Here is a 26,450-nt window from a genome sequence, read left to right as displayed (position 1 = left end):
TCAAATTGCATGTGGTAGTGATGCACTAATTTTATTTTCACATACAGCTCTAGCTGCAGCATCAGAGCCCTGAGCAAAGAACACCAAAGCCTCTGCAACACCCTCACCCCAGGGGCTTGGCTGCCTGGGTTCAAGGCAAGATCTAATATGACACAGCTGTGTAACCTTGGGTCGGCTTGCTGGGAAAATAGATAAGCTGCGAGAAAGAGCTCCTGCCCTTTGCTGAGGAGCTGTAGTGAGGTTCAGGCATTTGCCCTTGGTTCATGCCTAAGCTCTGCTGCAGGTATACCTGTGTCTGGCCATGCACCTGCCCAATCTTCCTTGTCTGACTTTTTGGACTGAGCTGGACTTGTCTGGTGATCCCTGGGCTGCGGCTGACCCTAGAAACCTGCTCCAGGTCTGCTCTGACCTTCTCATTTGGAATTGCACCCCCTGTCCGTGAGGATGCTGTCCTGGTGGCCCCTTCTACCTGTGGGGACAGCCTCTTTGGGCAGCTTGGGTACATCTTTCCCTGTGGGAGGGCATGAGGGTGGCTGACCTGTGACCAGTGCCCTGCCTGTGTGGGAGGAGGTGGGGAAAACAGGCCATGGGCTTCCCTCCTGCATTAGGTTTTCATTAGGTCAGGGTTTGCATGAATGTCCCTTAGCAACCAAATCAGTTCCTAGATGTGCTTATATTCTGATTTTCTTCACTAAAACTCTCCAGGAGAGGTCTATTTCTGGGAGAGTGTCTCTTACAGCCAGGTGACTGAGCTGGGCACTTGTGTCCCAACTGGAGACCTGTGTAGTGGGGCAAGGCCTCCAGGATGTGCCTTTAGCAGAGGTGGGGAGTCAGCCCCTGTGAGGAGCCCCATAAAATGCACTGGTGCACATGTGTGAGGCATGCAGGACTGAACCCAACCCAGGGTACCTGAGGCCCTAAAGCGTGCGGGTAACTTCACGATGCAGTGGCTGAGTCATGTCTGAGGAACATCTGTGCTTGGAACACCTTGCTCTGGCAGGTTGCTGCAGCGTGTTTGTGCGCCTCGTACCAACAGCCTTATAATGACTTTTCTGTACATGAGGATTGCCTCTGAGGATTGATTCTTTATAGGTAACATTCGGTTGTCAATCAATGATGTTCTTTTAAAAACATCAAAAGCCCCTGTGGTTTTGCTGCCTGGGGCAATAGCCTGTTCCCCTGAACAGTATGAATCCTGTGTGTCATGGGGGATCTTTGAGCTTTCTACACTGGGTCACTTAGTAAAAAACAAACCCCATCTGCCTAGCTATTTGAGATCATTTGAACCCTATGATTTGAAAAGTATGGAATTCCCACGCCCAAAAGTGTTTTAGAAAATTTAAATGGATTTAGGCTTCTTGTTTCAACCTCTGAGAATATATTCAGCACGGCACAGAAATGAACAATTGTCATGATTCCTTGCAAGGCAATCCCAGGGCTGCTGTAACATTGTCACCTCTGTGATGGTGCATGGCATTAACGTCTTATCCATGGTGCAAACTGCACTGACACCACAGCTTTTGTTATAGCCAAGGGGAAACAAGCCACAGCAATCTCACCAGTTGACTCATGGCACCTTGTCCTTTCAGACCATTGCTGAGGTCAGGTTAGCATTAAAGTTTTCTGAAACCACCGGAGAAATTTTCACCAGCTTGAGGGAGGAGAAGGCTTTGGATTAAGTGCAAATCCTGTGGGGAAGCACAAATGCCTCTAAGCACTGCATTTCTTATTTGTTTATCTGAGCCTTACATTTGCTCACCGTTATTTGTTTAGATAACTGTAGCTGTGCCCAGAGGAAGCAGTCTTTGGAAAACTTGTGAGATACTGACAACTAATTATTTGTCCTTCATCAGTAGATATTCTTAGAATGATTCCAGAATTATCCAATTCACTAATTAATTAATGTACTGTGCTTTGCTGGGCATACAGCAGAGAGCACTCAGGTACTCAGAGAACTGCTTTTGGTCTCTCTCACCATCTCCCTCTCAAGGGACTCCCCAGCGTGGTGCTTTGTGCCTCGCTGAAGTTGCCCCAGAGTGCTCAGCCTTTCCAAGGTGGTGGTTTTTAACAGTTTCCACCAAGAAAAGCAGCTCTCCTTTCTCCTGGTTGCATTCCGCCCCCGCCCCCAGCCTGTGCTCTTCTGCTTTCTCCTGGTGGTGGCTGCTGTCTGGTTACCTGATATGGTCCGGCTGGTGAAAACCTTTGGAGCAGGACCCCTAAATAGCTGCTGCTGCTTGTGAGGACCAACGTACCCATCAGGACCTGAAAGATGTGCCTGGCACAAGCAGCAGAGAGATACATCAGTGTAAATCTGAACAGCTCCAGGGGATGCCATCACCAGGGGCGGTTTGAGATAAAATGCTCTTCTACAGACAGGGATTTCTTTTGTTTGTTTCAATTTTAGGGGTTGAGGAAATACAGCAAAGAGCCTTCAGTCTCCTCACCAGTACAGTTCAGCTTATCCAGGCCAGGAGACTGTTGCATTTTATATACAGTGTTTTTCTGAATCAAATTGTACACTCATCAGAAAATGGACCTTGCTGTTTGATGTAAGTTGAAAAGTGCCACATACATTTATTGTGCTGTATAAATAAAATACAATAATGCTGAGACTCAAAGACTCCCACGGAGTCATTCAGAAGAGCGGCAGAGGGCCAGTGAATGAATTTGGAAAAGATTCAGAAAAGGGAAAGAGTTGGGTTTTTTCTTTCTTTTCTTTTTTTTCTTTTTTTAACAGAAAAAAACAAGAAAGAGCCTTTCCTGCCATAGAAACAGGTCCTGAGCTGCCAAAAGACTGGACTAAGCAATAAACCAGGTCCTGTGGTTGATGAATGGGAAGAGGTATGTACTGGATGGGATTTTTCTGCCTAGAAATGTGTCTCTATCTGTGTGGGTGGCCCAGGGCTGCTTTTGGAGTTGAGGGTACAGGTTTATTTCTGCCTTAAGCTGACATCTATACTGGGGGGGGGGGAGGAGGACTGGCTCACGCTGGCCACAGCCACTAACTCAGTAAGCTGTTTCTAGTTAGTGATGGTTTAAAGGTGTTGAGAGCTCAACTGACTGTGCGTGTGTTTTCATCCAAGAGCACAGTATCCCCTCGTGCCACCTGGCCATCAACAGAGGGACCAAGACCATAACACTAGTGAGATGCTCTGGTGATCCTCCCACTCTGGCACTGGAAACAGTTTGACCATGCCTGAGCCTGCAGCACAGCACCTTCTGCCATGGGCGGCTGTGCCCTGTGATGGCACTTGTGATATGCTGGGAGCAAGAACAACTCCAGTTGCTCTAGCTGACTGCTTTGAGTAGGGGGGTTGGACTAGGTGATCTCCAGAAGTGCCCTGCCAACCTCAAACTTTCTGGTTTTGTGTGTTACCTGTTTCTGCTCTAGTCTCTACAGTATCAGGGGTCAGAGATAGAGAGGAGGAGAGGGAATGAGCAGATGGCAGCTCTAACCCTTGTATGGGGAGCACACCTTCAGATGGAAGGTGAAGAGCTTGCAGGCAGTGTGCCAGAAAGGAGGTGGTCAGTGGTAACATGTAAAGCTCCCAATGACCCTGCTATAGCAGGGAAAGCTGTCAAAGTCATGCCATTAAGGACCAGGCTTTCAATAGGGCACAGCATTTTTTGGGTGCCTGATGATGTCTTCTGAGAGTCTGACATCAGCTCTCTGTGCTGAAGATTTGCATTTTTAGCACCGAGCTGTTTTCACGCTTGGGCCGTAGCTGCCCTCTCACTTCAGATGAGCCCCTTTCTCTGGCTTAGATGCAGTAACAGTCAAATCTATGCCGATGGGGCATGTTAAAACAAAACTTCCCTGCCTGTTTGCACCTTTTCCTGGAGCAAATCCAAGGCTGCTGCAAACACAAAGGGATTCATCACTCTCCAGCTGTCTGCAGACAGCAAACCAAGAGCAATGTTTGACAGTGAGGAATAATTACCTTGCCAGCTTTGCTTTATCCACATTTCAAATTCAGAAGGGAGATAAAGCCACATTACCAATGGCTCAGGCAAGGAGCCCATCAAGAAGAGCATCTAGTGCAGCTGGAAGCTCCCTCATCCTAGGAGAGATGTGCCTGTGGCAGCTGGGCGGAAGGATGAGAGGCACTGCAAATGCTCTCCCCCCCACCCCCCCCACCCCCTGGGGTGTCCTTTGCATCTGGTCCTTCCTCCCTGATTTGTTCCTCTCCAGGGGCCAGTGTTGGTTACAAATGGTCCTATGGTACTTGAGATGGCCAACCAAAGCCTGGCATCATGAATCCTGCCCAGCCTGAGGAACAGCATCCCGAAGTGAAGTCTCTGCCAATTTATTTTGCTCATCCTTCCCACCTCTTTAATTAAATTAGCTTGAACATGAAGGGTTGCCTGACCCTTATTGGGTTAAACGAGCCAGTCTCCATGGCAACCTGCTTCTCAGAAGGTCTGACATCTTGCTGTCTCTCCTCCAAACCCTTCCCCATTCCTCACTTCTGATCCCTCTTTGCACATGGTTTTTAAAGGCACAAAGTTAGGTTTGCATCTGGGCTGGGCTGCTATTTCAGTGCTATTTCCTAATGCTGCAGAAGCTGTACCACACTTTGGAGGGAGGCAGCTTTTCTCAGGCTGGTGGGACCACTTGAGAACATTAATCTTGCAGGGACCTCAGGGTCTGCTTTCTCCAAAGCTGCACAATGATTTTCATTCAGATAACCTTTTGGTGTGGATCAAAACTTACAGAAAGTATTGCTCTGTAGTAATCCTCCTGGAGAAAGAAAGAAAAAAAAAAAAAAAAGGGAAAACCCCCCCAAACATCTAGAACTTTGAACAGGAACAGTCCAGCTGTTTCCAGCTGTCATAAATAAACAGCATGATTTGTCTCTGAATGCACATGCCTCAGAGTTGAAATTTAAAGTACTGACCCAGACCAAGCCAAGGGCAGAGATCATAAAATCTGAAAGTGTCACCAGACTGATGGGCATACAAAGTGCCTGGAGATGCTGAGGTGAGATGGGACAGAAGAGTTTATGCTTGCTTAAAGTGTAGACCTGTGCTTGTGCAAGAAGTCCCCTTACGCCTCCCCTGCTTCACATCCACTATCAAAGTGCACAAAGAAGGATGTTCTATGGCCACCTGCCTCTGTGCTGTAAGGTTTGGGGCAAGTTTTTTCTTTTGGTGGCCAATCAATTCAAATGCTAGTGGCTAGCAAAATTTCCAAGTAGTGGAGACCAGAGCTCCTTCTTTTACATGTCCAGTGTTGGCTTTTCCAAAGAAAACAAATAAAAAACTAAGAAACGTCATATTGGAAGAACAGCTTCCAGGCACTGTTGCCTCTGTAGTATTTAGCATGAAAAGAAAAGGAGGCAATGCAAGGGAAAGGTTGGGAAGTAACTTGACTGCGTGCACTATTTATGTAACTAGTGAAGAATGCGAGTGGAGGAATATTTAATATAACAGGCAGAGATGTGCTAAGACTTAGGGATGAAAGATTTTAAGCAATTTCAAGCTCAAAATATGATTCAGACTTTTAACAAGGAGGGGAATCTGTCAGGAGAACATATCCTAAAGGAAGCAATATGTTTGCTATCTTTTTGCATCTTTAAATTACATTTGGGAATGGAGTTCATTTAAGATTCATTTAAGCTATTTTAGATGCCTACTTTAGGATGACATGACCTGCACCCATTACCTCCACTGACAGTAAAGGGAGCTTTGGGTGCCTGGATGAAATGCAGGTGGCTGTATTTTAAGCATCTATAACAGCCAATTGAATCCCTCCCTGGGGTGTCTCTCTAAAATAACTGCTTCAGATGAACCATGATAAATGCCTGATTTAAGAGTGACTTGGGAAGCTTCTCTAGGTCTGGATTATGTAGCCAGCCCCAGAACAGGGATGAAAATTGTCTGGGTTTAAAATTACAAATTTAGGGGCAAAATGAAGTGTGCATGCCCAGCCTCAGTTTCAGTCCTGTCATATACACAGGCATAGATATCTGAACATTTTCTCCAGTTTGCATACTGTTTCTCAGACGAGCCAATCTGTGATTAAATATTTCAATAGGTTTAAGCAGACACATCCTGCCTTTTATTACAGTGAATGCCAGACAGGGCTTTTGAAAATTGTCTACATGTAAAGTGTTTGATGAGCTATGATTTCATGATACATTGCAAAAAAAGATATAACGATGCAGAAAAACATTAGCCACATGTAGAAAGGACATGCATGTTTGCCGTTGCCTTCCTTTGAGCAGCATTTATGTGTGACCATTTTTCTGAAAAGCATGTGTCTGTGCCAGGGCACTGAGGGCATCAACAGCCTATAACGGCCCCGGGCTCAGGAGCCTATTTCACCTCAGTATTGCAAGTTGATAAAGGGACAAAGTGGGTTTGTATGTTGGGGGGGTTGTTGAAAAATGGTGTGTGATGGTGTATATAAAAAGCATGATTGCACCCTCTTACACACGTGAGGACATTTGAAGTCATCGTTGTGTGGTCAGGGAGGTGAGGAAGGCAATCTATGCATTAGCTCATATTGTATTTAGTGTGTAAATTGTGGCGTGGTGTCTCTGTTCCAGGACCTTGGCAGTCTTATGTCATTATTTTTCCAGAATAAAGAGGGGGACCTCTCTCTTTCTGCATCAAAGCCAGGGTGGGCTGCACCTGTTTTATTTAGTCTGGATGGATAAAGCCATTGTACAAGGTTTAGGGCAGCAAAGGTCCACAATAAATCCAGTCTCATCTGCACCACGTGGGAAAACTTCACAAAGGCTGTACACTCCACGGCTCATCTCTGATGATAGCGTAGTTGTCCTTCGACATCCACTGTGTATTTTCTTTTCTTGTTGAAATTGCAGTCTTGAATGATAAAAGCTTTAGTGTGATTTGATGAATTTCTGTAAGGCACTTGCCTGGGCATCACATGACTGAGCAACTGGAGCACCAGCAATACTACTGTAAGCCCAGTGAACTGCTAGGTCTCGGTGTAATTATAAATGAGGAATCACAATGAGATGAATGCATTTCTAGCGGAGAACCTCAGTGAAATCTCCAGTTCTGAGCTCTCACGTTCCAGCACCCCTCTCACCACATGTCTCCCATGCATCGTTGCTGCAAAAAAAGCCTTGTGCCTTGTCTCCATGTCCCGCTTTTGTGCCTAAGGAAAGGCACGGCCTGGCTTCTGCTCCAACGCTCATGTCTTCCAATTGTCAGGGGTCTATGGCAGCAATCATCTCGACCACGGAGTTTAAGGAGAAGCAGTTGGTGTTAGCAAGAGGGTAAGGGATCCCCTTTCCTCAGCTTTCCCCTACTTCTGTGCAGAGAAAGGCTGGTATGTGTCCCATGGAGGTGAGCACCTGGGGGGAGATCTCTGCCGAAGAAGGGGAGCGTGGTCAGACGTGGGGTCTGAGGAGAGATGGCAATAGGAGAGAGGAAGAAATGCACACCAGACTGTGGGAAGAGTAGAGAAGCTGCAGAACAGGACAGTGGAAACTGGGTGAACCTGGCGAAGGGGAGGTGGGGGGAAGTGACAGACTTGGGGAAGTGCCCAGTAAAGTGAGCATGAGGGCAGAAAGGGAAGAGATGGGCTAGTGGGTAGCAGAGCTGCAGTAAGAGGTGGAGGCTAGACTCCCCCTTCTGAAGCCCTGTCCAGGGGTGCAAGGGTGGAGTCACCCCTCCAGGCTGGGGGGTGGGGGGAGCTGGCAGCTGCGCCCACACTGCGGGAGATGGATTGCTGCAGGTCTTGGGATGGTGGTATGGGGATTGCTTACTCCTCTTCCCTGTGAGAGGTGCAGAAATCCTGGTAGGAGACGTTGTCTTCCTCTGCACCAGCATAGCTGCCCTTGTGGTCTTTCATGTGGGGTTTCGTTATGCCCTGCTCTTGCTGCGAATGGTGCATGGATGAGAACGAGGAATGCATTGCTGCTAAAATATGCCCCAGCCATCTGGCATCATCCTGGCCTGGCCCACCTTCTTTCTGCTTAAGAGTACAGTAATTGCCATCCTCTCCCTGCTACCCAGGACCAGCCCTCAGTGCTTGGGATGCTCTTCTCACCTCCTCCTGCTGAGCAAGAAATCTCTGACTTCACTCATAACCTAGATGGGTGTTTGGAAGGGATGGGCAAAAGCAACATTGGGTGCAGCAAAAGGCAAAAACAAGGAGAAAAAATTGAAGAAATATAAGGTGAAGAAAGCTCTGATGATGCAGTTTAGCAGGAAATGGAGATTTGGAAACAGCTGGTGCAGAGAAGGTACTGTCCGTACAGCTCTTACCCAGCTACTGCAATACAGAAAACAGCTTGAGGAAGCAGAAGATGGAGAAGAGCACTGGACTCAGCAAAGGTCAGTATTTCTCAGTTCTGTATTTCCACGTGTTACTTCTGAGCCCAGCTCACACCTTTCTTTGACTACAGCTGTTCAAATACAGGATTCCCTTTGTGCAAACTGTCAAGATGTGTTGAATAAAGCTTTCATCTTTCTCTCCTCCTCCCCGCTCCCCAGAGAAGAGCACAAGAAATGGGACACAGAAAATGGTCTTACCTGGTTGTGTCCTCCACCTTCCAGCGTTCTCCTGTGGTGTCACAGTTACTTACTTGAATTGTGCACAGAAACTCTGAGGTGGCCTTACATGGGGGCATTGGTGATACTAGTGTGCTCCTTTTATCATTGCTCTGTGTGTGTTCCTTTAGTTGCCTTGCGTCAGGTGGAAGCACCCCATGCTACGGCCATGCAATGTCAATGTGGTGCTTGTGGCCTTCAGAAGGCATCTGTGCAGTCTCTGATATGGGCTTTGAAATGGTGAAACTTCTTCAGCACTTGCACTTCCTTCTTGGGTTTTAATTAGTCCACATCATAGAAATACAGCTCTATGGCCATTTCTCCAGCCCTGCTCTGGGGCTGACATCGAAACAAATTCAAGCTTCTCATCTTCTTCATGGTGGGTTTTGAACCCCTGAAGAGCGTCTCCTTGGTTCTCCAAACAAAACCCCTACAGCTCCCCCTTTTTCTTTAACTCACAGCTTTTGCCATGTGGGGCTTTTTGAGTTGGTTTTGTGTGGTTTTTGTGGGTTTTTTTTGTTTTGTTTTGTTTTTGTATTGTCAGCATGGCTGAGTCACGAGTAAATAACACAAGCCTGGTCCACCCCTGCCCCTCTTCCCACTGGAGGCTGGACTCCTTCCCTGCTCCTTTCCCAGGCATGGTTCAGCTGGGAGAAGACTTTCCCCTGTTGTCCCTGTCCAAAGCTGGAGAAGATGCCCTTGTAAATCCCCCTCAATACATCGTTTTCATATTGCATATGTATTTCCTAATTTCAATTAATTATTATAGACTAGGATAATTAGAAGCCTCCGGTCATTGTCTCTGGATATTTTGCTGGTGTCTTGCAGCAGAGCTATTTCTTGCGTTCCTGAAGGAGGTGCCTTATTTATTATATTTCCATTAATCTTTGTGGAGCAGCTGCAGTTTGTGTCATGGATCTTAACAGAAGAGCAGAGCTGATGCCACTGAACTTACCCTGACAGGTTAACCTTGTTACAGGTATCCAGAAGACCTTGTAAAATGTTGTTGCCTTTGGCTGGCTCTTGTTCCTTTGGTTTGCTTATGAGGACATCATGTGTGGCAGTGACAGAGACCTCAATGAAGTGGTGATTTATCACAGCAGTGTCTCCCCCCTCTGTCTGTTTCTTGTCAGAGGAGAAATTAGACTGGGAGTTTTGGCCCATGTGTCCAGAGGGCACAAGATGCTGTTTAGGGAGTTACACATGTGTCAGAAATTGCTCTAAAGACATTTCTCTCCAAGTGTGGGGCCTGTTCTCAGGTGTTTTATCAGCATGCCTGGCCTTTGGTAAATGCAGAGCTGCCTACACACCGAGCTTATGTCTCATGCTGGTTTGAAAGGGTACTTCTTGGTTTCCTGAAGGCAGCAAAATTTCTTCCTTACCTTGGGTTTCTTCTGAGGTAGTCTAAATTAAAACTTTTGGTACACAAATAAGAGACATACTGTCTGCTTAGAAGAAGCTACCCGGTTGCACAGGTTCTCATTGTCAAAAGGTGCTGTAGGTAGCTACCCAAAATGAGGTCCTTTGCATATGCTAAGTACAGTGCATCGTTAGTCATGTTGTTATATACTGTTAGTTCCCTCAAAAACCATTACTGAAGCCTGAACCTGAGGCTTAAACAGGTCATAATTACGTTAAGGCTCTGGCTGATGATCAAGTTAGGCTTATCTTTGCATAGATGACTTGCAGGTGTTGTGTACACAGCTCAAGGTGATGGAGCATGCAGAAAGAGTGGGTTTATGTCTCCACTTGCAGTTGTCCACTGCAGAGGTATCCCCATCTGTGCCCTGCACATCTGTGACCGTCAACAGAGGTATGCAGGGGGCATTCAGTCCTGCCATCCCAAGGTGAAGTGCAATACGATGAAGGGATCCCAGCACTGGGGCCAGATGTGTACATCTGCTCTGTTCATGATTGATGTTAGGTTGTGTGAGTCCCATGCTGGTGACCACATGTCCTACCTGCTAGTTAGGAAGATAGTGATGGCTTACAGCACTTGGTCTTGAGCTCTGCATAGAGGGTATGACCCAATTGTTAAACTTACGCTGATTTTCAATGGTCTGTGTGTGAGCAGCATAGCTGTGCTGGACCTTCATCTCTGCTGTAATTTCTGGCAGAAGCACTGATTGGTTCTTCTCGAGACTTCTCCAGAGGGCTGTAGTCTCTGTGTCTCATCCTTTTTCTAAGCTCAATGCTCAGGAAAAGCCAGTTGCCACTTGGGCTGCAGGGATGCTGTTATTTCAATCACACTCAGGCTTACTTCTAGGTAAGAAACTGTGTGTGTGTTGGAGGTTGTTCAGAGGATGGGGAGGGTTGATGAGGTACCCTGGACCCCAGTGACTCCAGTCAGAGCCATGTGTCCCTTGGTCTGCATGCATCTCATCACATCATCCCTCTGTATCTCTTCCAGTTGCCTCTTTCTTAAGACAGACATTGACACATTGGTGGTTTCTGCTCCCAAATGCTCATCTGTCTCTCCATTTTTTTTCTGGCGTTTATTTGCCTTCACAAAAGATGTAAGCAGAAATATGGGTAAAAATGAGCAAACTCAAGATGAAAGCTGGAAATTTCCACTGGATTTCCAGGACATCCTCACTCCATGGCTCAGCTCAGAGAACCCTGAGGTTATGTTGATGTCGTAGATATGTTTTGCTGGTGTCCCCTGTGAGCTTGGGAGGGACTATCCTGTTCGGTCTAACGGCTGCATGTTCCTTCTGAGCTTGCAGTGTAAACTGGATAGCAGGAGTCTGGCAGAAGCAGAGAGAACGGTGCAGCTCAAACCTCTAGTTGCTGTCGTGGTGGGGATGTCTCGGGTACTCTTAGGCATTTGGAGTGAGGCTAGCTGCTGATGTTTCACAACCAAATCTAGCTCTGCATGTCTAAATGAAGGTATATCCAAGGGTGCTGGGTGTCAATCAGTGGGACCTGTTGAGCCATCTCACTTGGTAGTCAGACACATCCATCTGATCGTCTGAATGACACCTGAAGTTACACAAGCTAAATCCCACTCCAAGCTAGATTTAGTGCACAGTTGCTCCCACTGAAGGGCGTGCGAGTGATGTCAGCAGAATCCCAGGGACAAAGACTGAGATGTTTGGTCCATGCACTATTCACAAAAAAGCCCAGCCTTCAGTGTTCGAATCCTCCTCCCTCTTCCTCACCCAGTCCTTGTCCCCCCACCCTCCCTATCCTACACTTCTACATCCCCTCTTCCAACCTCACATGCCCCCTCCTTGGCTGGTTGTATCCACAGGAGCCCTAAGGTCTCTGCTGTCCCATATGCAGCGTAGCATATGGCACATCCTGGACAGACCCATCTGTCCTACTACAAGATTTGTCTGCTCTCGGGGACTGAGACAGGGACTCTACATATGAATCTTTTTATTGCTTCAAGGAAAGAGACAGAACCCTTGCTCCTCTCCACTCCTTTCTCACCAGGGCACAGGAAAAGAAGCACAGCCCACCACAACCTACCAATGCCATTGCTCCTTGAAGACCAAGCTCACAGCCACATGCCCTAGGCAGACAGAAGTCTCCTCTAAGCAGGCATGGTGGTTTGAACCATGAAGCCCAGAGTCTATGCCTGTCAGAGTCACCCACGGTGCAGCAGCACAGCAGAGGGCTGAAAGGGCCAAGTGCAACTGCAAGATCTGGTGAGGACCCAAGAACTGGAGACAGACAAAGAACTTGGACCCATCTGCTAACATGAAGTCATCTTATCACCTGATTGCAAAGCCAGAGAGCTGGGAGAGCATTTGAATGGCTGCTGCTGCTGCCGCAGTGATAAATTAGATCACTTTGAGAGCACTTTAGAGCTGGACAGAAAATTCAGTTGCTCTCCTGCCAATTTCATCCTGTAAGTGGAATTAACGCTTGCTTTAGCTGCACTCTCCAGCCACAAGCAAGTGTCCCTTGTGCACCGTCTCCAAAAGATTTTGCTCTTTGGGAATTGTGTGTATCTGAACCAGCAGAAAGTAGGCAGAGGGGAGACCTTGCTGCATGCACAGCACCAAGGGGAGCACCATGGGAACAGAGCCCATTTCAGCCTTAGTGCCTCAGACCACTTGGACCTTGGTCTGAAAAGCAAGGTTTGAGACCACCTGTGAGGCAGTGGGTTGTGTTTGTCTTTTTCCTAGGAGGTGGGTGAAGAGAAGCTGCCTGGGAAGGAGGTTTGGAAAGTTGAAGGGGAGATCAAACATTGGAAGCCATGCTCCATCAGAAGAGAGGTAAGTGAGTATTCCCCACCATGGTGGGATATTTAAAGCCCAAGTTGACAATGAAAAAATCCCCCTCGCTCTGTCTCCAAATGACAAGATCAGGATGTGGTTCGATTTGCTGGCTCACAATGCACAGGAGACCTGATGCTGGAAAGAGGCCTCCAGCTTTGACACCTATGAAACAGAGCAGCAGGAGAGCTCCAGGGAGGTGGCACACACCAGGCAGTCCCTGACAGCCTCCCTCCTGTCATATACCACTGTGTTGGGGCACTCAGGCCAGGTTTTGTGCCTGAAATGATGAAGGCGGCAGAATCAGAGAAGGGGGACAGTTCAAAATAGCTGGGGTTCCCAGGTGTGGGGTCTGTTTTGCAAGGAGTGAAGAGACCCCATTGGCTTGAGCTGGAGCACAAGAAATACATCTCCATCCTGAGACTGGAAAAAGAAAGTGCAGAAAGGGACACAGAGCTCTTAAAGTGCAAAGCACTGGGAGCCAGTGTAGATTTATGAGGCTGGGTGTGCAAGTGTAATGCCTGTCCCTCTATCCAGGGGATGTGCTGTTCCTTGCAAGATGCAAGAACAGAAGTTCCTGGATGAACTACAAAATGTATGGGAAATTGTTTTAGGAAGTAACCTTAACAGCTCTTAGTCTGTTTAAATCAACCTTTTTTTCTTTCAAATGTTTCACAAAGTTGGACTGGCCCAAGTGCAGATGGTCATTTCTGGTAGAGTCTGGAGTAACAGAGCTGAGTGGGAGAACAGAAGGTGGAGAATGGGAGAAGCTCCCTTTTTTGGCAGGGGATTCCTACCTAGCGCTTGGAAAATCTTTCAGGAAGAATCCTGCTTGCCTTCAGTACTGCAGGCTTAGAAGCTGTGGCCCCTCTGCAAGGGGTCTGTCTGACCCCTCTTTCTGGTGGTGATGTGTACAAACCTTGGCGTGTAATGGAGCTGCAAGGAGTTTTGTAAATCTGTTTCCTGCTTTGTATCCAGGAACATGTCTTCCCCCCTCCCCTGGAATACATCAGGTTTCAATCTCAGCTTGTCCCTGGGAGCAATGTCAGCCTTGTCTCTGAAAAACATGGGGTGGACCTGTGGCACACGATGGCAAAGGCTTGCTTCTCTCTATCCAGGTGCTGGGATTTCTCCCATCAGCAGAGAGGGTCAGACAGTTCAGGGGAATGTTCAACAGATGAACAGCACCTAAGCAAGCCTGCTTTCCCACCAGCTTTGAAAGAATTGCAGGGGATTTGCTCGGAGCTTCTCCACAAGGTTTGATCCCATCCTACACATCAAGCCGAAGGGAGTGTGTCCCTTTATCAGTAAAGGCTGACAAGAGAGTCTGTGGCTCTTTACAGCTGAGAAAAGTTTAGGGGTCTCAGGAGTTGGTTTGTTTTCCACTGCCCAGTGAGAGACAGCAAGCAACACCGATGACCAGGACAAGGTAAGACACCTCTGGTGGCTTCAGCCTCGGCCAGTCCATTCCATTGAAGTGAAGTGGGTTTGGGCAACCCCACCGATACGAGCAGGATCCTGGTTTCTTGAGGTCAGTGTCAACTGACTGGGGCATATCCCAAACACGGTACGGGCAGGAGCTGGTCCTCTCTACCACAAGAGAGGGTGTGCAGTCTCCCATGTTAACCTATGAAGCTGTCCCCCTGCAAATGCTAATACAATGTGAAGCCTGTTCCAGGCTTTTGCTAAAAACCTCTGTCTAGTTTATTCCCTAAATGTATTCATCAGCTCATTTGGTTTTGCTCTGAAACATTTTTCACATTTGATATTTGAAGGATCCTGTGTATAAGGCACCTGCTTAACTTCAGGCAGGGTAAGAAGCACCAATACATTTGATAATTAAATGTTTGCTGCCACCTAATTGTCCCTTATTACACATATTCTTTAAGCCAACAGCCTGTCTACTGGCACTCTCCCCAGAGTGCTGAGCTTCAAAGAGAGCTAGAGAAGAGTTTCTTTTCTTAAAGCATAGTATATATTTAAAATGGAGCCATCTCCAAAACTGTCAGGAAACAGATAAGGAAATTGAGACAATAGCAAACCCAGCAGGCTAATTATAAACAGTCAAATATAGAAAAAAAACCAGATTGCAGCAAGCTGATAAAATGACAACAGCAGTAACACTGAAAGAGGTAGCACTTACCTACAAACACCAGAGCACTCGGATGAGCATGGTCTCAGTTCTAATCATAATTTTCGTTTGCAGATCTGAAAATCTGGCCTCTTTGTGCTGGCATGATGATATGGATCTGTATTCAGAGATCAGCTGCAGTCATCAGCTTGACTTCAGCCTTAAACCAGAGGAGATCTGGCCTCATGAACGAGTTTCCAACCACCTCTGTGCCTCAGGCTGGCTTTTCCCTGGATTTGAAAGTCCACCTCCGGGCTCTTCTCTGTTTTAAGCGCTGTCCCCTGTAGGGTTGGATACAACCCACCCGCCTTTGCTGCTGCTCAGCTCTGCATCTTGCCCGCTTGCCGAAATCCCAGGAGGAATGCGGTGGGTTGAATGAACTCTACGTGCTGGCAACGCTACAGCCACCTGGTGGGTTCGCACTTCTCCATCACACGTACTGAGCAAATAGTTGCATTTACACAGGCTTTTGCCAAGGGAAGCGGTGTTTTCTCAGCTATAAATATGAATACATTCAAGGCAGTTAAGATTTCTTTAAGCATGAGCAGCCTGTGTGTGCAAGCAACTCTTATTTTCAGCTGCATCTACTAAGAAAGGTTTTGTAATACTTTTGGTTGAACTTTCTGGTTGTTATATTTTCTCCTTAGTTTTCAGCCTGTCTTGAGAAAATGAGGTTTATGCACAGGGTGTGTGATTGGGGAAGCTCATCCGAGCGGGTCATGGAGTGCAAATTAAGCCCTGGTTATGGGGTCAATGGGGTGTCTGTAGGACTGTTTCTGAGACTCCACAGAAAGGATGTAAGCAATCAGCAATCCTGGTACATGTTGCTCCAAGGAATGGGATACACCTGCTTGAATTTCAGCATCCAAACCCTGGAGATCAGTGTCTGAGCAGTGCAGGGCAGTGGAGAGCAAGGGGTACCTTCTGAAGGTGAGTCAGCTTGTGCTGGGACAGGTGTCTACAGCTGTGTGAGTCACTTCTGTTTCTTGCCACTGGCTATAAAGGGACCAAAAACTGATGAGCTCATTGGAGGCAACTACTTTGCTGTTGCCTAAATTTGGATAGATGACTCTCACCAGAGGGCTTGGCAGCCCTAGTGATGAGGGCTCAGCAGAGCTTCTGCATTCCCCACAGGAGGGGTGGTAAGAGGCATTAAGGCTCTGAAATTAGCTCTAAGCAGACTGGGAATCACAATGCTCCTGAGGATGAGTGCTGGGATGCAGTGGGATTAGCACATCTGTATTAGAAAATTAAACATGCCTGGGACCACTCTCAGGTATGGAGGCTAAACTGTAATGGTGGGGTTTGTATCTACACCATTAAACTCTCTTCAGAGTAGGATATCCTCAACCAGAGCCTCTTGGGAACAGTCCTTCCCCTGTGCCGGGAAATTATTTGAGAGAGAGCTGGCTTGCATGGCATGGCATGGCATGGCATGGCCAAAAAACATGCTGGAAACTGTTCAAATGATGTAGTACTGAGGTTGACAGAGTCCCTGTGCCAAGGAACATCTGACACTCCTTAATTTACTAGTGGAGATGGAAGCACAAGGCTGCACTTCAAGTAGGGGACTGGTATTTCCCAGGCTGGGAGCTGTGGACTCCCTCTGGCATCCAAAACATGAGCATCATCTGCATCACATCTTTTAAAAGGCCCAACTTTTGGGAGTATCTGGTGGGAGCAGATTCACGGTTTGGGGCTCTGCTCCAAACATTTTGGTTGCAGTAAGCCGTTCTTGTAATAAGAGCAAGAGAAATTGATTCTGGCTTAAATTTTTCACAGCAAAGAGCAAAACATTCCCAAACGGAGACCTCACGCTCTTCTTCCGGCCTGCTTTCCCTTTCTTCAAAAGGAGCGTTTTGCTGCCCTCTCCTGTCCAAAGGCAGGCAGAAAAGGTGCCGGACCGTTTGGAAATAGCTTTCAGGTCTCTGGGTGGAAAGGTTAAAAACAAAGTGTAATGTTTGAGGGCTCCACCGGCCTCCACAGCAGTCAGGAGAGTGCCCAGGGCATTTTTACCTTTGCCTCGATGCATCCCCCTTGCAGGCATCCCCAGGCTGGCTGGCTGGGCTGACATCTTCAGCCTACCTGAGTGGTGGCACACCACAAAGCTAAAACCTCGCAGTGACAACATGCAGCCAGGACATGACTACACCTACCAAACTCACCTTTGGGTGGAAAAATGCGGCTTCCTCTGGCTGTAGCGAATGATGTGATAAAGCTGTTCCCTAGATGCCTGCCCCTGCTGTGCTCTGAGAATGAGACTGAAGCATTATATTGATTTGAGAAAAGGCCAGATAAGGGCTTTATCTGGGATGTCTCAGTCTGAGAAAAGAAACTGAAGCATGTTTCTGTCTGGACATTCCACCCTGGTCTTCAGGGGCTGCCTGCCTGGATCCTCAACCAGCTTGTGCTCTTATTGGCCCTGCCTTGCTATCATGTTCCTTAGGTGACAATCTCCTCCAACCGCAAGAGAAGAAAGCAATCGCTTATCAGGTCAAACCTGTCACATCACGCCTCTGTTCAAGGGACTTGCCATTGCTTTGGCGATTCCAGTAGTAAGCGATGTTGCGGTGATACATCCTGAGGATATTCAGCTTGTATTAAATGCTAGGTGGTGAATGACTGGGAGACTGATGCTCTCCAAAAGGTCTTTAGGAAAAACAGGTGGATTTTTCTAGGCACGGACAAACGCTTCTGCACCTGTGACATCTGGATGCTGGCAGCAGAACGAGAAACTGCAGGTAAAGGTGTACAAATGCAGGAAAATGACCCTGTTGTAAGAGCCAAATTACTGCCCTCCAGAACTAGAGATGAGATGGGTGCCTGCAGAGACATCAGGTATTAAACACAAGATCATGTGGTCTGGCCACAAGTATAAAACAAGCCATAGAATTTTACAGAGTTATTAATAAGCTCATGTATTGGCTTTATGTGGCAAGGTTTTGGTAGTGGGGGAGCTGCAGCGGTGGCTTCTGTGAGAAGATGCCAGAAGCTGCCCCCATATTGGATGGAGTCAATTCTAGCTAGCTCTCAGGACCCACCGCTGGCCAAGGCTGAGCCCATCAGCAATGTTGGTAGCGCCTCTCTGATAACATATTTAAGAAGAGGGAAACAAACCTGCTGCACAACAAGCAGCTGGAAGAGAGGAGTGAGAATATGTGAGAGGAACAACCCTGCAGACCCCCAGGTCAGTGAAGAAGGAGGGAGAGGAGATGCTCCAGGTGCCGGAGCGGAGATTTCCCTGCAGCCCGTGGGGAAGACCATGGTGAGGCAGGCTGTCCCCCTGCAGCCCAGGGAGGTCCATGGAGGAGCTGATATCCACCTGCAGCCTGGGCTGGACCCCACACCAGAGCAGGTGGATGCTCCTGAGGAAGGCTGTGACCCTGTGGGAAGCTTGCGCTGGAGCAGGTTCCTGGCAGGACCTGCAGCCCCATGGAGAGGAGCCCACACCGGAGCAGGTTTTTGTGGCAGAACCTATGGCCCCACAGAGGACTCATGCTGGAGCAGTCCCTTCCTGAAGGACTGCAGCCCATGGAAAGGACCCATGCTGGAGCAGTTTGTGAACAACTGCAGCGTGTGGGAAGGACCCACATTGGGGAAGTTCGTGAAGGACTGTCTCCTGTGGGTGGGACTCTGCAGTGCAGCAGGGGAAGAGCATGAGGATGAAGGAGCAGCAGAGATGATGCTTTAAGAACCCCCCTGTTCCCTGTCCACCTGCGCCGCTTGTGGGGAGGAGGAAGAGAAGTTGGGAGTGAAGCTGAGCCTGGGAAGAAGGGATGCACTGATGGTGCAGGATTGTTCAGGCATTAGACTTCCATCTGATACCTTTCAAAGACACCAGAAAAGATGACTTTTCATGTGTCAGGTTGCCAGGAAACTCCATCACATTGCTCATGGGCTGGGATGTAGCTTGTTGGTATCTGTGATCAGGACAACATTGGCTTTCATTCCAACTCCAAAACAGAAATAGACTATTCAGCAGTAACTAAAAATGTCCCTGTGTTATCAACACTGTTTTGGTCACAAATCCAAAACATAGCACCATACCAGCTACTGTGAAGAAAATTAACTCTATCCCAGCCAAAATCAGTACACTGGAAAAAGCCTGAAGAAACAAGATCTAACTTCTTAGTAAGCAGCTGTAAGTTACGGTCATTTCATTGCTTTGCAATACTGGCCGCAGTTTAGGCCAGAAACATCTTTTTCCTACACAAGAAATTCTTCAAACTCCACCCTTGAGTCTCTTCTGAGAGAGACGGTGGAGGAAGAAGAGATCCTTTTGCCTAAAAATAACCTTTGTTTTTCTGTTTTGTCTCAGAGCTCTGAAAAATGACTGCATTTGTGAATGCTCCCTGATAAGGTATCTTTTCTTTGACACTTTGAAATCTGTTCTTACATCTATTAGCTTTTAGCAGTTAAAGTTCACATGGTGACCAGGATAAATGAGTCTTGTCCCTCCAGGTGTTTCTGAATTAAGCACCAGCTACTCTTTGGGTCCTTGGGGAGCCCCTCTGATCCCAGGCACTGAAAGGGCTGAGAGGTGAGCTCCCTTCACTTCATTTTCTCTGGATTAGAGGCAGTTTTATACCAAGAGAGGAGCGATGTTGGAGACAGCCATGTCTCCTGCTCCTGTGAGGCTTTCCTTGTGCTCCATCCCTTTCAGATTGGTGCCTTTTACAGACATAAAAGGGGTTACACAGCCTGTTAGGAAGAAACTTTTGGTGAAGTTGCACTAATCTTCAGTTCCCCTGTGACAGTGATATAGATGGACAAGTGAGATCCCATATCCTAACACATTCATTTCAGAAACCCCAGCCTCTATGCAACATTTTTTTTCTGGCAAACTTTGAGGAGAGCTCTGTTCCAGATGCCAATCACATATGCAAAAAGCTGCTATCTCATACTCTCAGTGAAACCAGAATCAGACTCTGTCTGGCCAGAAGTGCTTTTTGATGGGTGCTAGCTGCAACAGAGACACTGTCCCACTTTAACAGCTGGAAGCTGAAGCAAGATTGGCAAAAAGTTGCATGGCTTTACCAGGGAAGCTAATGAGCTACTTGAAAAATGACCTTATGGATTGAGTGAGTTCTCCATAATCTGGAGATAAGAGTTTGCTGTCTTTTGAGAAGTGCTCTTATTTAATTTTTGATGACTGAGTATGGTGTAAGAGTCTCTGAAGGAGATGCTGCAGCCCATGATACTGTCAGATTTTATCCTTTTAATCCATTCTGACCAAAATAATTTGTCTCCAAGAGACAGTTAATGCCTTGGAAGTGATGAGTGTGTTCAGAGCACCTTCATATTCCTGGAGGACAAAGCAGACAGGAACTGCTTGCAAGCTTTCAGGATCCCAGAGCAGTTGGTGGACCTAGAACTGCTCGTGCTACAAACTTGTCCAAGATGAGATAAGTGGTTGCCAGCCAACAAGGTCAAGGAGGAGCCCATGAGGCCAGAGTGGGGGAGTAGCCACCAGACACAGGGACCTTGCCATGAGTTAAAGGAGTAACTGAGCATTGCCATTATACCTTTTGGACCCCTCAAGTTTCATCTCAGTCAGAAACACCTCCGTTGCTCCTGGGAAAACGGCACTTGCTCCAGTAGAAGATCCTTCTAGATCTATCACGCACAGCTGGATGTGTGTCTAGCCTCCACGTCATCCCAGGACATAAGGTCTCTAGCCCAATCAACCCTTTCTGCCCATAATAACCCTACTGCCAATAATATTGTTACAACCGTGAGTTATGACGCTGTCCTCTGAAGTCACTTGGTTCTCCTCTGTTATATCATAATTGTTCAAAGTACTGGCTAATTTGTCCATTATTATGGGGTTTACCAGTTCCTCTGTTGCTGATTTGACATGCTGTGCTCAGCTCTGGCTGTTCTTACTCTCTGCTCTCTGGCAGTTTGCCAGAGCTGATGGAATGTGTGCAAAGCACAACAAGGATTTTTGGCTGGCCTTTGCCTGAGACCTCCCTTGGTACATTTCCCCCCTGACTGATGCTGTCCCTGGATCTTCATGACTGCAAAATTCCATCTTTAAATAGGTTCCTGGTCCTCCCTGGAGCTATGCGCACAGCAGTGGATTTGTTTGGATTTTTTTGTTTATGCTTTTGAGAGCAAATTCCCATCAGAAAACCCCATGCCCATCATTTATAATAAAGCTTTGCAGTCCCCTGCCAGGCAGCATGGTTCTGCATCATTCAGTGACAGCCAGCCCTTTGCCTTGTAAGAGATTTATTCCCTAGGATATAGAGCAGTAATCAATGATATCAAGACCTGGGTCTCTGGCGTGTGGGTCAGGTTTAACTGGCTGGCTCCTTTTGGTGATTTCATAGGAGTTCACTGATTCTGCACTGATTTACAATTTCTCGCAGATGCCCAGCTCCCATCCCTACAGTACTGTTCATGCCTTGTGTAGACCTTCCATGGTACCAATGTGGATTAAGCACATGGGGATTAGAGTCGAAGGAATGTGGCAGAAAAGGCTATTTCTGGCTCAGCTCAGCGGTCTGTTGAGAGCCTGATATCAAGCTGTTATATGTTGTCTTGGCTGATGATTGTTGGGTGTACAGGGAACAGGCACTAGAAGAGTTAATTGATGTTGGTTATTATTTTTGATAAGGCAGGAGTTGTATGCGTGTGCTCTGGGCAAGGATTGTGCACTGCAAGGCACAGCCTGGCGTGAACCCATTTCAGAGCTGGCTGATGCTAGTGATAGACACCTGCACCCATCTCTCTTCCTCATCTGCTGCTCACCCTTGTATCATGTGAATCCCCATTGGTGTATTTGAGATTTGCTTTAGCTACAGGCACAGTGGGGAAACACAGGAACCTGCTGGACTGAGCAGCCAGGGGCTAAACTCAAGGGGCTTCTAGTGCCAAGGTGCAAATGGGCACATCTGACCTCCCCGACCCTCTCCCACTGCCAAACCTTAGGCGCACTCAAGCTCTCAGGACACCATGGGTATGCCAAAAACTTCTTAAGCCATTGCCGCAGTGGGGAAAAAGTGCAAACGCTTCATGGCGCTGAGCTCAGGGACTTGCCTGGCTGGAAGGTGCAGCATCCTGGCAGCATTAGCACAAGCCCCTGATGTACAGCATCAGTCGCAGCACCAGAAGGAACTGGGGTTTCTTCTCAGCTCTTGATCCTGTGGTGCCTCCTCTTGCTCCCAACTCCTAGGATAGGGCAGGCTTTCACTGTGCAGGCCACAGATGGTACTCAGTATCTCATTCTGCCTTTGTGCTTTCCCTCACAGCTGCTCCCTCATTTACTGAGCAAAGTCTTATGAAGTGGCAGAAGGGCACTACTTTGCCTTAATGCTATCATTAAAGGCTTGGCAAATGTGCTCAGTCATGCACTACCAAGGAAAGATGTGATGCTGGGCTATCCATGAAGACTGAGGAGACTGGGAACCTGCTTCCTAGAAGATGCCCTGATATTTCTACTGAAGAGGACTGTGAGCTGACTGTGAGGCTTGTGAGATCTCTACCCACATCACAAAGGTGGAGCATTGCCTCCTCTCTGAAACGGCCAAGCTCTGCTGCTTCAGGGCAACAAACCTCAGCTCTGCATGTAGGGGAAATGATGACTAATGTGGCACAGAGAGAATTGGGTCAATAAAATAAGAATGTGCCACAGGGAATGACAAAGACACTGGGCAAGCTGCACACACCCCACCCTACTGAGCAGCAGGCTCCTCTTTCTGCCCTTTGATATCTGGCCTCAAGATGCCACAAAACCACCTGATTCTTATAATCAACACCAAAAATGGTGTGACTTAGGAGAGCAAATTGGTGGTGCCCTTGTGATCAGCCATCCATAGCAGATGTTGATAGAAACGCTGCAATCTCAACCCAGAGGTTGCTTTCCTGCTGCAGTGCGGAATGACTGTTTTCCTCTGGAGTTTGGTCAAGGCTAGCCCAAACAGTGTGGCTGCTCCCCCTGAACAGACTGTTGATCTCCAGTAAATTTTAAAACTTTCCAAAATTTACAATTTCCAGTACAATACTCTATCAGGTCTTTCTGCTAATGATAAACAGGGGAAAAAAGGGAGAAAAAAGGGCTTTGAGAGGAACTCGAAGTAAAAAGCTACAAAGTTGCCTCATTTCAGAGGCTGGATAATTCACTGACTCTTGGAGACAGAAAGGCTGGGGACATGTAAGGCTGGAAAGCTTTGGTTTGCAGAATAAACCCACCCTAAGAAGTCAGGGTGCTGCTATTTAAACAACAAACATCTCGCTCGCAATCCCACACTCCCCTCATCTATAATGGCCATGGGCTTGCAAGGGCTGTGTCTCCTCCTCTGTGCTGTCAGTGCGGAAGAGCATCAGCCTTGAAATGCCATTGCTGGAAAGGCAAAACTGTAGAAGAACGTAGCAATGAACTTGGAAGAGCCTTGCTGGATGCTGTCCCCAGGCTATTAGAAATGTGGTAAGCAACCTGTCAGAAGATGACACAGAAAGCAAGGCAGCCAAAGCAGCCTGGAAGGCGAATATGGAAGCTGAGGGCACAGTCAGGAAGGATTTGGATGCTGGCAGGGAGGTGCACCTTTGCAAGGGGCTGATGCCGCCGGTCAGCGGTGTGAACACAGCTGCCGAGCACGCTACGGCCTCGCTGGGGAACGGGTTTGAGACTCGGCCATCTTTGTGACGCGCTGTCCTGATGGTGGGGAGAACTCACAGCTCTGTCCTGTGGGCTGGGACTCGCCTTGCAAACGGACGCGTCTAAACGCAGGTCTCCCCACGTGCAGGAGACACGGCTGTTCTCTATGCACCGCCACGGCTGTCAGGCAGCGTGTCACCCGCCATCCTGCTCTGAGGGATCTGCGCCGCCATGACAGCCCGCATTTTTCTTCGAGGGACGGTCTCCCTCCCCGCTGCCGCATTAGCAATTCCAGGTGCCTCGCTCGGCCGCCGAGGCGAGCGGGTCCGGTGCCGCCGCCACCGCAGCTGGGCGCTCCAGCGCGGTGCACGGGGCGGGGGGTCCCGAACCGGGGGGTCCCGAACCGGGAAGGCCCGCGGGGAGCGGAGGGAGCCGGCGGGAGCCGGCGGGAGCCGGCAGCTCTCGCGAGAGCTGCCGACGAGGCGCGGGCGGTGCCAAGCGCAACGGCGGGAGATTTAACCGCGGTGCAACCGGGGCGAGCGCTCGGTCGCCCATGCAAGCAGCTCCGGTGCAATGTACGGGGCGGGGGCGGTCTGTGTCCCGTCCCCGCCTCCTCCCCGTAGCTCTGCTAGCTCGATCGGGGAGCGATGGCCTCTACCCAGCAGAAGGCTCTGTCCGCCACTGACGCAGCTTTGCAGGCAGAGCTCCGGAGGGAACGTGCTGCTACCCGGGTGTCGGGCTGCAGGCTGTGCCCCGCTCCTACCCCGGCACCGGATGGCGGCAGCGAGCACACCAGTGGGAGGTTCACCCAGGGAGAGGAACCCCTCAGCTTAGTGGCAGAGATCCGGGAGGAGGTGAGTAGGTCGAGAGGTCTCTGAGAAGGAGGTTGACTCCTGGAGCCGCACCCTGCCTTCCCTGGGACAGGCCTGCAGGGCAGACAGGGCGCGTGATACGGAGAATTCCCTACCCTCTCTCCACCCGGCAGAATGCAGTGACTTGAGGGATAGGGGCGAACGGCAGCAAGTTCCTGCCTGGTGCAGCAGGCACGTCTCCTCTGTGACCACCCCACCTTCCCAGGTGCCCTTGTACAATAGCTATGAGGCTCCCGAAGTGGAACCAAACAATGACGAGGACAACGGTCTGTCGAGGTTGGAGGTGTCGCTGAGGTTATGTTGGCCTAGGACCCACATGAAAACTACTTCCATTAAGAAAAAAAGACTAGTTATTGCCATAGGAGACCCTCTTCTGAGGAGAACAGAAAGGCCCAGTGTGCTTGTCTGAGAACGCTGCTCCCCTGCAGTACATGATTTCTCCTTGGATGTTTGTAGGTGGTTAAGAACTGTTGACTTTCCACTTCTGAAGTTACAAAACAGGTGGTTTATTCCATAAGGTTCATTTAAACACTATTTCTTGAAGGGAGTAAGAAAAGGCTCTTCAAGAAGGAAAGAAAGGAGACAAGGAACTGACTGGAAGAGAATTTGGATGAGGAAGAAAATGGAGAAAGGAAGGGAGCCGAGTATGTGATCCAGGAGAGTCTAAGTATAAAATGACCACAGCAATTAGCACAGACAAGAAGGAGCTGCATGGCCTCATGCACAGGAAGAATGACAGCCAGTCCTAGAAAAAAAAAAAAGAATAAAAGTATTTGGTGTGTTCGACCTCACAAACTGTAGGCTATAACAGTGTCTGATTGCTTCCTAAGAAGAAGTTGGGGTGGGAAACACCAGAGGAAGGTGCTTAAGCTGGAGGACTATGCTCCCAAATGTGGACATGTTACAAAGCAGTCAGGGTTCATTTGCACTGAAAATTGAATTCACTTTTCTAGTGTCAGAAGTAGGATGCTGTGAAGCAGCTTCTGGTGGGTAGAGTAGGCATAGGCTGATGTGAAGGTAAAGGCTGACAAGTTTATGAAACGAATTGTTTGATGTGGAGTCTGTGATGGCCAAGGACTCAACACAGCAGATGGGAGATGGGTATCCAAAATGGAGCATCTTCATCTGAGCTCATGTTTCCAAAAAAGGCACAAACCTTGTACAGAGCAGCAAGGGATCAGTTTGCATGTCTGAACACAGATGCACCACCGTAGGCACTGGGTTTCCCCTAGGTCCTCTGAGTACGTCTTATGTCCTGTTGGATGTCTGATCTGGTGTTAGGACTCACTCTTTTATGACAGCAGGGTCCAGCTGTGCTCCATGACCCAGATGTGCTCCTGTCCAGATGCTGAAGCTCCCAAAGTCCAGGCATTGCATCCACGCCCTGAGAGCTGTGTGATAATACTGCTCAGGTTTGCAGCCAGCCCCTGCTACTTGTGTGCTGTTCTGTGGTTTTCCTGACATTCTCCCTGTTCCTTTGTTTCTGTGTTTGTCTGAGCTTTCATATGTGAATGTTTGAGCTTGTTTATCTGTTTCAGCTGAAGAACTCCACAAGCTCCAGCAAAATGCTAATAAGAAGCATTAGCTGCAGCTAATTGAACTGCTTCTATGATCCTCCGTAATTATCTCCTGGTACAGCACCTACCCTGAGAAAGGTTGTCCAAGAAAGGCAGAATGGATGCCAGAGATAATCAGTTACAAGATCTGGGAAAAGCATTTAATTTTCTGATCCAAATTAAGATTTTTTGGATTGATTACCTCACTAAATATTTGCTGTTGAGAGCAAATTAAGCTGGTGCTGGTGGGGACTGCAAAGGGAATGATGGGTACTCAATTATTTACAGACTTGCTTGGCTAGCTGAGTGTGCACCAGGAATGCAAAGAGAGCTGTTGCTGGAAATCTCATCAGAGATTTTTCATTGGGAGTAAAAAGCAAGCAATGACAAGGGGGAATGTTCTCCTGAATCAAAACGCTGAAACTTGCCCAGTGATAAATTCAGCTGTCACCGGGGCTTGATTATCACATCCAGAGCACGCCTTCCCCCAGTCTTTCCCCAAACTCCTTGAGTTTGTGGACAAGGAGCATATAT

The 26,450-nt window shown here is 48.2% G+C and overlaps 1 long non-coding RNA gene across 1 annotated transcript; it reads left to right on the top strand.

Moving 5' to 3' along the window:
* Nucleotides 1-20: 20 nt before the first annotated feature.
* LOC138687314 (uncharacterized) lies at nt 21-15,509 on the top strand. Its single transcript, XR_011326572.1, has 3 exons — nt 21-2,841; nt 12,666-12,755; nt 14,962-15,509. It is a non-coding gene; the product is annotated as an uncharacterized lncRNA (long non-coding RNA).
* Nucleotides 15,510-26,450: the final 10,941 nt, after the last annotated feature.

The sequence above is a fragment of the Haliaeetus albicilla genome, chromosome 10 (assembly GCF_947461875.1).
Source record: "Haliaeetus albicilla chromosome 10, bHalAlb1.1, whole genome shotgun sequence".
Taxonomy (NCBI): domain Eukaryota; kingdom Metazoa; phylum Chordata; class Aves; order Accipitriformes; family Accipitridae; genus Haliaeetus; species Haliaeetus albicilla.
Note: the sequence above shows the minus strand (reverse complement) of the source record. Positions and strands in the feature narration are given on the sequence as shown.